The sequence below is a fragment of the Balaenoptera musculus genome, chromosome 2, assembly GCF_009873245.2.
Source record: "Balaenoptera musculus isolate JJ_BM4_2016_0621 chromosome 2, mBalMus1.pri.v3, whole genome shotgun sequence".
Lineage (NCBI taxonomy): Eukaryota > Metazoa > Chordata > Mammalia > Artiodactyla > Balaenopteridae > Balaenoptera > Balaenoptera musculus.
The window spans coordinates 82,272,790-82,282,182 of NC_045786.1; the positions used below are offsets into that span (position 1 = coordinate 82,272,790).

The 9,393-nt window shown below is 37.5% G+C and overlaps 1 pseudogene; it reads left to right on the forward strand.

Annotated features, from left to right (window-relative positions):
- The first annotated feature begins 8,122 nt into the window (after positions 1-8,122).
- Positions 8,123-8,222, forward strand: LOC118891387 (annotated as a pseudogene).
- The last annotated feature ends 1,171 nt before the right edge of the window (positions 8,223-9,393 follow it).

Below are 9,393 nucleotides of genomic sequence, written 5' to 3' on the forward strand. Positions count from 1 at the left end.
TAAATCCCACTTGATCATGGTGTATGATCCTTTTAATGTGTCGTTGGATTCTGTTTGCTAGTATTTTGTTGAGGATTTTTGCATCTATATTCATCAGTGATATAGGTCTGTAATTTTCTTTCTTTGTAGTATCTTTGTCTGGTTTTGGTATCAGGGTGATGGTGACCTCATAGAATGAGTTTGGGAGTGTTCCTTCCTCTGCAATTTTTTGGAAGAGTTTGAGAAGGATGGGTGTCAGCTCTTCTCTAAATGTTTGATAGAATTCACCTGTGAAGCCGTCTGGTCCTGGACTTTTCTTGGGAGATTTTTATTCACAGTTTCAATTTCATTACTTGTGATTGGTCTGTTCATATTTTCTGTTTCTTCCTCATTCAGTCTTGGAAGGTTATACCTTTGTAAGAATTTGTCCATTTCTTCCAGGTTGTCCATTTTATTGGCATAGAGTTGCTTGTAGTAGTCTCTTAGGATGCTTTGTATTTCCGCGGTGTCTGTTGTAACTTCTTTTTCATTTCTAATTTTATTGATTTGAGTCCTCTCCCTCTTTTTCTTGATGAGTTTGGCTAATACTTTATCAATTTAGTTTATCTTCTCAAAGAACCAGCTTTTAGTTTTATTGATCTTTGCTATTGTTTTCTTTGTTTCCATTTCATTTATTTCTTCTCTGATCTTTATGATTTCTTTCCTTCTGCTAACTTTGGGTTTTGTTTGTTCTTCTTTCTCTAGTTCCTTTAGGTGAAAGGTTAGATTGTTTACTTGAGATTTTTCTTGTTTCTTGAGGTAGGCTTGTATAGCTATAAACTTCCCTCTTAGAACTGCTTTTGCTTCATCCCATAGGTTTTGGATCATCGTGTTTTCATTGTCATTTGTCTCTAGGTATTTTTTGATTTCCTCTTTGATTTCTTCACTGATAGCTTGGTTATTTAGTAACGTATGCTTGGTTATTTAGTAACGTATTGTTTAGCCTCCATGTGTTTGTGTTTTTTACGTATTTTTTCCTCTAATTCATTTCTAATCTCATAGCGTTGTGGTCAGAAAAGATGCTTGATATGATTTCAATTTTCTTAAATTTACTGAGGCTTGATTTGTGACCCAAGATGTGATCTATCCTGGAGAATGTTCCATGCGCACTTGAGAAGAACGTGTAATCTGCTGTTTTTGGATGGAATGTCTTATAAATATCAATTAAATCTATCTGGTGTATTGTGTCATTTAAAGCTTCTGTTTCCTTATTTATTTTCATTTTAGATGATCTGTCCATTGGTGTAAGTGAGGTGTTAAAGTCCCCTACTATCATTGTGTTACTGTCGATTTCCTCTTTTATAGCTGTTAGCAGTTGCCTTACGTATTGAGGTGCTCCTGTGTTGGGTGCATATATATTTATAATTCTTATATCTTCTTCTTGGATTGATCCCTTGATCATTATGTAGTGTCCTTCCTTGTCTCTTGTAACACTCTTTATTTTAAAGTCTATTTTATCTGATATGAGTATAGCTACTCCAGCTTTCTTTTGATTTCCATTTGCATGCAATACCTTTTTCCATCCCCTCACTTTCAGTCTGTATGTGTCCCTAGGTCTGAAGTGGGTCTCTTGTAGACAGCATATAGATGGGTTTTGTTTTTGTATCCATTCAGCAAGCCTGTGTCTTTTGGTTGGAGCATTTAATCCATTCATGTTTAAGGTAATTATCGATATGTATGTTCCTATGACCATTTTCTTAATTGTTTTGGGTTTGTTTTTGTACATCCTTTTCTTCTCTTGTGTTTCCCACTTAGAGAAGTTCCTTTAGCATTTGTTGTAGAGCTGGTTTGGTGGTGCTGAATTCTCTTAGCTTTTGCTTGTCTGGAAAGCTTTTGATTTCTCCATCGAATCTGAATGAGATCCTTGCCAGGTAGAGTAATCTTGGTTGTCGGTTCTTCCCTTTCATCACTTTAAGTATATCATGCCACTCCCTTCTGGCTTGTAGAATTTCTGCTGAGAAATCAGCTGTTAACCTTATGGGAGTTCCCTTGTATATTATTTTTCGTTTCTCCCTTGCTGCTTTCAATAATTTTTCTTTGTCTTAATTTTTCCCAATTTGATTACTATGTGTCTCGGCGTGTTTCTCCTTGGGTTTATCCTGTATGGGACTCGCTGTGCTTCCTGGACTTGGGTGGCTATTTCCTTTCCCATGTTAGGGAAATTTTCAACTATAATCTCTTCAAATATTTTCTCGGGTCCTTTCTCTCTTCTCCTTCTGCGACCCCTATAATGCCAATGTTGTTGCATTTAATGTTGTCCCAGAGGTCTCTTAGGCTGTCTTCATTTCTTTTCATTCTTTTTTCTTTATTCTGTTCCGCAGCAGTGAATTCCACCATTCTGTCTTCCAGGTCACTTATCCGTTCTTCTGCCTCAGTTATTCTGCTATTGATTCCTTCTGGTGTAGTTTTCATTTCAGTTAGTGTATTGTTCATCTCTGTTTGTTTGTTCTTTAATTCTTCTAGTCCTTTGTTAAACATTTCTTGCAATTTCTCGATCTTTGCCTCCATTGTTTTTCCGAGGTCCTGGATCATCTTCACTATCATTATTCTGAATTCTTTTTCTGGAAGGTTGCCTATCTCCACTTCATTTAGTTGCTTTTCTGGGGTTTTATCTTGTTCCTTCATCTGGTACATAGCCCTCTGCCTTTTCATCTTGTCTATCTTTCTGTGAATGTGGTTTTTGTTCCACAGGCTGCAGGATTATAGTTCTTCTTGCTTCTGCTGTCTACCCTCTGGTGGATGAGTGGCAGATAGGCTTTTATCTATGCTTTTAAGCCCCATGCTATATTAACTTTGAAGCAATGACCATTGATGATTTCTGTACCAGTTCCTAGTCACTTTTCTGAAACAAATTTACTCCATTAACTTTTTTAGTTAATTCTAGAAAGTAACAGTTTACCTGAAAACCACATTTAGATTACTCAAGTTCATCATTATTACTCTGTGGTCTGAAAGTGTCATTTACTTTAATTTCTTTAACATTGCTTCTCAGTCTCATCCTACTTAGAACAGAACTCCACCTCTTTACCAAATATTACTTCATAAAATATCTTCTGTAGATGTTCTCTAATAATATGCCTTCCTCAGTCTGGTGGTATATGTGAGCCACTATTATTTTAAAAGTAATGCATGTTGATTGTATTGGAACATATGGAAACAATTTTAAATGTAAAGAAAAATATAAAATTACCCTCCTTTTCAACCTTTAAGTTGGACTATGTTGCTTTCATAGTTACCATCTGTCTTTATACCCTGTTAGACTGTACAGTTCACGGAGGAAAGGACCCTTAAGATTTTTCGCTCCTGTAGCACCCACCACCTTGTATACCACATGCCTTGTGACAGACATTTTGTAAAAATAATTGAGTTTTTAAATGTTTTTCCACAATATCAAACTTTCTCTTGAGGAAGACAGATCAAAATGATACCATCTTGTGTATTTAAGTAGACAATCAAGGCAAAAGCACCCAGTAAATAGCTGTTTATCACTTACAAGACAGATGAAATAATTATTTGCAGGAAGCGGTGCATCTATAGGCAGGGAGGGATTTTTGAGATCTCCTTGTTTTACCACATCTGTTCTGATTGTTTCCTAGCTAGATTTCACACAAGGCATTGGTATTTGAGGAACCTGTATCCTCCGATCTGTCACAGTTAACCACCTAGTTAAATACTCAGTAATTATATATTGGAATAAAACTACTCAACCACTGTGTGTGTCTCTCAAAACTAGATCGTTTGTGTTACCAACTAAGAGTTGTCTTATTTTTGTATTTCCCTTGGAGCCTTGCTGGATTTTGTAGCATACAATATAGGTACTCAATAAGTACATATTGAAGAAGTACCACAGAATATTTCCAATATTAGATGATCTGTGAGCTTTTTCTTAGGAGAAATCCCAAGGTAAGGTTCTGATCCTCTCTGGAATATGTTTTCCTCCTTCTAGGCCTTTTGGAAATTCCTCAAAGCAGAGTTTCTTCCTGGGGTTCTTGATTCTACCTCAGTGGGCATGAGAGGGGTGGGAAAGGGTATGGTTATTCTTCAGAAAAGCTACATGCGCCAGTTTACAGTAAACAGTACCTTTCATCAGGGTACTTACTTTCATGCACTGTCCCACCCCACATTTAGCTCTCGCCCTTGTTTTTTCATTGGAATTTCTGTGGAGTCCTGCATTATGGAACTTGACTTTCAATTATAAATGTTTTAGTATATGTTTCTAAAATACAAGAACTGTAGTATCTTCACATCTAAAAAACTTAAGTTACTTAATATCAGATAATATAGTCATTCTCAAAAAACATTATTTTTATAATTTGCTTGAATCAGGACCCAGATAAGATTCATGTTTTGCAGTTGCTTGATTTGTCTTTAAATTCTCTTTTAATATATAGGTTTCTCCTCCCACCTTTTTTTTTTCCAGTTTAGTTTTTGAAGAACCAGCTCATTCATTCTAAAAAGTTTCCCACATAAAAGGTTTTGCTGATTATTTCATTAGTTGTCATTTTATGTTTATGTTTCCTGTATATGCCATAAGCTAGTTGTTAGGTTTAGAGGCTTGGTCAAATTCAAGATTGGTTTTTTGAGAATGCTTCATTGGTGGTGTTGTATACTCCCACTAGGAAACACTGGTCTTGTCTTTTTGGTGGTCATTGCTTAGATGTATTAATTAGGTCAGTGGTTCTCAAAGTGGACCATAGACCCTGAGAGTCCCCAGGACACTTTCACGGGGCCTACAAGGTCAAAACGTCTCATAACTCTTAAGTTGTTATTTACCTTTTTCAATGTGTTGAAAGTTTTATTGATGTAGCAAAATTATTGATGGGTAAAACTGCTGGTACCTTAGCATGAATCAAGGCAGTAGCACCAAACTGTACTGTTGTTCATTATAGTCTTCACCTTCATGCCACAGTTTTTTTTTTAAAGTTCATTTCAATTTTTAATTAATCTTGACCTTGAAGACATGTCTTTAATAGTCCGTGGAACAAAATGAAAAATATGCATAAAGCACTTTTGCTACATAATGAAGTGTGATGATTGTTTCAAAGGAAAGGCAATTATGCAATTGTGTGAGTTACAAACTGAACTAGTCACTTTTTTCATTGAACATGTCTACTTGGAAGAATGACTGGCAGACAAACCAGGGTTCTTCTGCCTTGAGTGTTTGGCAGAAAACTAACAGTACTTGTTACTGCTAAAATTTGAACTTTCAAGAGAAAGTTGGAATTTTAGAAAACTTGCCTCTTAACACCGTAGCATGACAGCTTCCCAATACTTTCCCAATATAATCAGTGCTGATTTAACAACAGTTATTTTTGATAGTTTATAATGAAATGTGTCAACATTTGGACGATCTGCAAAACAACCAGTGTTCTCCAGATGCTCTGTGCATGGATTACAAAATGGTCCGTGAATGAAGAAGTGAATGAAACTCTAGCAGGGTAGAAGAAGTTTACAGGGGTTTCAGATTCTACACTGCAGCTGACCTTTAAGAAACCACCATTTGTCAAATTTTGGTATTGTCTCAAATAAGAATATCCACAACTATCTAAAAAGCCTGTTAAAATACTCCTTCCCAAACAAAGCTAGACAAATCAAAGACAGTGTGTTATGCCTTATAGATTAATAAAATAGAATTAAGAGTCCAGAAATTTGTGGTTGATTTTGGCACCCTACAAGGGTGCCAAAACAGCTCAATGGGGAAAGAATGGACTTTTCATTAAATTGTTTTGCGACAACTAGATACCCACTTGCAAAAGAATGAAGTTGAACCCTTACCTCACACCATATGCAAAAGTCAACTCAAAATGTATTGAAGGGACTTACCTGGTGGTCCAGTGGTAAAGAATCTGCTTTCTAATGCAGGGGATGTGGGTTTGATCCCTGTTCAGGGAGCTAAGATCCCACATGCCACGGGGCAACTAAGCCTGCGTGCCACAACTGTTGAGCTCGCGTGCCTCAAGAGAGCCTGCTTGCTGCAAACTACAGAGCCCATGTGCTCTGAAGCCCATGCACCACAACTAGAGAGAAAACCTGCACGCCGCAAGTAGAGAGGAGGCCAAGCAGACAGCTCACTGTAACGGAAAGATCCCGCATGCCTCAACAAAGATTCTGTGGGCCTCAACTAAGACCCAACGCAGCAAAAAAAAAAAAAAAAAGATTGAAAACCTAAATGTCAGAGCCTAAATCATGAAACTCTTAGAAGAAAATGTAGGTGTAAAGTTTTGTGACATTGGATTAGGTGATAGTTTCTTAGATATGGTGCCAACAGCAAAGGCAACAAAAGAAAAAATAGACAAATTGAACTTCGTCAAAATTTTTAAGTTTTGTGCTTCGAAGTACACCATCAGCAGTGAAAAGACAACTCTCAGCATGGGAGAAAAATTTTGTAAGTAATATATCTGATAAAGGACTTGTGTAAAGAACTTACAACACAACAATAAAAAGACAGCTCATGACAAAGCAGTTTTAATCTTTGGTGTATGTTTATACTCAAGAGAAATGAAAATGTCTACACAAAACCTTGTACGCAGATGTTGATAGCAGCATTATTGATAACAGCCAAAAAGTGGAAACAACACAAATGTCCATTGGATGAATGGATTAATAAAATATGATATATCCAAAAGTAGAATATTGTCTGGCTATAAAAGGAAGTACTGATGTATCCTACAACATCCCATGGGCCTTTCAATTCTGTAGTAACTGTGTATACACCACAGTGCAAAATGAAGCTGGATAGACTCGGATTCTTATTCTTGCTCTGCCACTTATTCCATGACTGACCAACTTATTGAGCAAGCCTATTTGACAATATTTGTCTCATATTGTTGTGAAGGTGCAGTGAGTTAAGTACTCAGCAAATAAAAGTACTCAAATAATAGGTCTCTTCATGCTACCTTTTTTTCTCTTGGAAGTTCCAATAGAGAGAGGAGGGTATGATGAAGAATAGAGAACATTCTGAGAGTGATTTTTCTCTTTATAAAGGGACTTATTATCTTGTAGCTTCTTTTGTTAGTATAGTTAAAATATCAGCACCTGCTTAAGAGACATGTATATGTGTATAATGTGCTCAAAGTGTATGTCTTTTCCATCTTCATCTCAACATTTGAAGGCACTTTTAAGTTATCCTTTAAGACTTTAAGAGTGAGATTAGAAAAAAAAAAAGATGTAAAAAGTTGCCATAAGCACAAAGGTAAAACTAAAACATCAAGAGAATTCAAGTCAAGTAACCATACAAGCGCAAGTGTACGAAAGTCAAAATAATGGAAAATCTGTGGGAAGAGTTGGAAGCACAGAGAATAAATCTAAGTGGTCAATAGACTGTGAGTTATATGAAGGTAGAGACTTGTATTTTATTCACTGCTAAACAACCAGCACAGAGACTGGCACAAAGTAGAGTCACAATAAATATCTTCTAGATTAGTAAATGAGATATAATAACTATTTAATAGGCGTTCCAGATTAAAAGACCTAGAAGAGAGGAAATAAGTGAAAAGAGCTACTTAATGCCACATTTTGGTCACTCTGCAAATGAGCAAAAAAGTAAGTATACAGGGCTTCCCTGATGGCACAGTGGTTGAGAATCCACCTGCCAATGAAGGGGACATGGGTTCGATCCCTGGTCTGGGAAGATCCCACATGCCGCAGAGCAACTAAGCCTGTGTGCCACAACTACCAAGCTTGTGCTCTAGAGCCCGTGAGCCACAATTACTGAGCCCGCGTGCTGCAACTACTGAATCCCACGTGCCTAGAGCCCGTGCTCTGCAGCAAGAGAAGCCACCACAATAAGAAGCCTACGCACCACAACAAAGAGCAGCCCCTGCTCACCACAACTAGAGAAAGCCTGTGTGCAGCAATGAAGACCCAACACAGCCAAAAATAAATAAATTTTTTTTAAAAAGGTAAGTATACAAAGGGGAGAAAAGTCAGATTGACATAAGAATTTTCTCCTGTCCTATAGTATCTAGGAGATAACAAAGCAATATTATTAAGCGAAAAGGGGGAGCTTGAACCCAGCTATTTAATGGCTTTCTCAGAAAGTTTACAATTTTCTTGGAAAATATTAAGGATAAACTCAAGCAAAAAGAAAAATAAAATCTAATTCTTGCTTCAGCAGCACATATACTAGAATTGGAATGATACAGAGATTAGCATGGCCCCTGCACAAGGATTACACACAAATTTGTGAAGTGTTCCATATTTTTCCCCTCAGACCCCGGCCATGCCCTCAACCATGGCAGAGATTGCCATTGCTCCTAGAAGAAGCCCAGCTCCCTCAGGGCTCCTGCTCCACCCCCTTGGGCCCTGGACTAGCCCTCCTGATGGCAGCAACCACCACTGAACCAGGAGAAGCCCTAGCTTGCAACTGACTCTAGCCACTCCAACCCCAGCCCTACTTCCCACCAAGAAGCCAGCTGCCAATGCACCCCACGAGAAGACATGGCCCCTGTTCACTTCACGTCCAGCTCTCGCACTAAAGCCACTGGCCACACACAAACTGCATAGGGATGTTCCCATACACCATGAAGACTGGGATAGGTAACTTTCACCTAATTTCATAGAGACAGAGAAAGTCAAACAAAATGAGAAGACAGGAATATGTTCCAAACAAAAGAGCAAAATAAAACCTCAAGGGGGGAAGAACCCTAATAAAATGAAGATAAGTAATTTACCTGATAAAGAGTATAAAGAAATGGTCATAAAGATGCTCATTGAACTCAGGAGAAAAATTGAGGAACTCAGAGCTTCAACAAAGAACATATAAGAAAGAACCAATCAGAGCTGAAGAATACAATAACTGAAATGAAAACTATACACTGGAAGGAATTAATAGCAAATTAGGTGATACAGAAAAACGTACAAGTGACCTGGAAGTTAGAATAATGGAAATCACCCAATCAGAACAGACAAAAAAAAAAAAATTTTTTTTTAATGATAGTTAAAGCGACTTCTAGGACAACATCAAGTGTACTAAGGTTCACATTATAGGGATCCCAGAAGGAGAAGTGAGAGAGAAAGGGGCAGAAAATGTATTTGATGAAATTATGGCTGAAAACTTCCCTAACCCAAAGAGAGAAACAGATACCCAGGTCCAGTAAGCACAGAAAGTCCCAAGCAAGATGAACCCAAAGAGAGACCAAGACATACCATAATTAAAACAGCAGAAATTAAAGAGAATTTTAAAGACAGCAAGAGAAAACAAAGAGGTACATCCAGGGCATCCCCCATAAAGCTATCTGCTGATTTTTCAGCAGAAACTTTGCAGGCCAGAAGGGAGTGGCATGATATATTTAAAGTGGTGAAAGGAAATAACCTATAACCTCAGATACTCTACCCAGCAAGGTTATCATTCAGAATTGAAGGAGAGATAGTATG